At 33.2% G+C, this 2,098-nt stretch overlaps 1 non-coding gene across 1 annotated transcript; it reads left to right on the top strand.

The window, feature by feature from the left end:
* Positions 1-503: 503 nt before the first annotated feature.
* Positions 504-668, top strand: LOC150080679 (U1 spliceosomal RNA). The gene has a single exon (XR_016547466.1). It is a non-coding gene; the product is annotated as a U1 spliceosomal RNA (small nuclear RNA).
* Positions 669-2,098: the final 1,430 nt, after the last annotated feature.

Raw genomic sequence — 2,098 nt, 5'->3', positions numbered from 1 at the left:
GGAATGTTTGAAATTGCCTTCTTCTGTTAAGAATAATGCAAACAAATAGCTGACACTGCAAGAAATTTACATGCACAGGGCATAGTTGCAAACAATTGCCACAAGTTTGGATTTGGACTTATAGCTGCAGAGGTAACTGAACACCCATTCTAAGCTCTGTTGCTGTCTGGCATTTAGCCTTTGACAAAAATAAGGAATTGCATTAGGAATGCCTAAGGAAATCCTTCAATTCCTAGGTGTGCAAAAAAAATGGGAAAATATAAAAATTTCGAGTAGTTTTATTTTACAGAACAGACCAGAAATTCTCAATAAAATATGATAATTTTGCAATAATTAATAATTCTCTCTTAAAGATCGGATTGCAAATATAATTTAAATATTAAAAATATTGTATTAGTGGTGAATAGAAAGAAAAAATAATTAAATGTCCTATATTATATGCAGACACCATTTCATTAGCTACATAGCAGTGACAGTCATGCTCACTAGGGTGAGTGAGTAGCATACTTACCTGGCACGGAGGAGACTGTGATCAGTAAGGCAGCTCCTCCAGGGATGGTCTTTCCCCATTGCACTATGGGTTAGCTGACTTCTTGCCACTTTCTCAAACTGGGATATATGGAGTGTGGAATTTTTGTTAGTAGGGGTTTGCGTTTTGCACCCCTCATCCTCCCCTTTATATATATAAATAATCAAAAAATAGGTGTTGTTGGGAAGTGGCATGCAAGGGGAGAAAGAAAAAAGTGGACAGAGGTGTAAGACCCTCAGGGTCACTGGCACCGGGGGTCTTCCCCAACTCCACGTGTGTTACAGACTCAGTAAAAGCCAGATGTGAAAAACACAGTTATCTATATATTAATACAGAAGTCATTTTCTTGAGGTGGCCATTGTGAACAATATGCCTAACCCAGGGGTCCCCAAACTTTTAGAGAAGCAGGCCAGATATGAATATTTGGCGGGCCGGAGAAAATTCCTAATTACTTGAAACTACATTCTCTGTATAACTTTAATGTTATGCACGGAAAAAAATTTTATACCTACCTATATCTTCAGATTTAAAAATAAATCTATGGATATGTAATAAAAAATGTACCAGTTTGTTTATATCAAAGTTTAATTATTACTTATTTATTGTACTAATCACAAAAATACTGCTAATAATACAACACAATTATAATTAATGCGGTGGTTGTAAAGTGCGACTAAGTTTCAAATTGTAAATTGTTTCAAATTTAAACAAATTGTACTAGTTCCAGTTCATAAAAAGTCATGTAAATGTGGTTCAGTTAGATGTGATCGTATTTTTGATTTTACATATTTCATTTTTGAAAAGGTCCACTCACATAGATATGTACTTCTGAAAATTGATGTAACCTTTCCTGCAAAATTTTTAAATTTTAGATAATCTGACTCAGATTATCTAAATATAAACTAACGCTACAAACCTGTTACAAACTAACGTTTTGAACAAAATTTTCAGTGGAAAAATTACTACTGGGCATATTTTTAGATAAATTATTGCAACATGTGGAAAATGTGAAAAATTATTCCAAAGTAGCTGACTTTTAAATAACTCCAGTTTTGTTTTAAATGCTTTGACGTTATAATACAATTCATTGACAAGTTTGTCTTGTCCTTGTTTCATATTAAGAAAATTTGGGTGTTCACATATATCTGTTAAAAAGGCAAGGTTTCACAACCATTTGAGATCTGACAGTTCCGGAACAGCTTCAATTTTTCATTCACAAATAGATCTATTTCAATCCTAATTTTAAAAAATCGCTTCAACATATTACCTTGACTCAACTATCGTACTTCAGTGTAGAACAAAAGATCACCGTATTCAGCCTCAATTGTTTTTTTTTTTTTTTTTAATTGCCGATGATTCAGACCAATCTTGCAAATAAAATTTACTGTTGATATTAACAGTTAACATGACTGAATCTACGGCCAAAAATTTTCCTCACAAAGACTGCTGGTGAATTATCCAATTTTAGTACCAACCATATTTTCAGCACCATCTGTCGTAACTGATGATAGCAAATCCCTATTAAATTTGAGGCTGTCAGTTGCTTCTGACAGTCAAAAATATATTTTT

This window comes from Mastigoproctus giganteus, chromosome 9, assembly GCF_048544385.1.
Source record: "Mastigoproctus giganteus isolate SK-2022 chromosome 9, ASM4854438v1, whole genome shotgun sequence".
Taxonomy (NCBI): domain Eukaryota; kingdom Metazoa; phylum Arthropoda; class Arachnida; order Uropygi; family Thelyphonidae; genus Mastigoproctus; species Mastigoproctus giganteus.
This window is presented reverse-complemented; position numbering and strand designations above follow the sequence as displayed.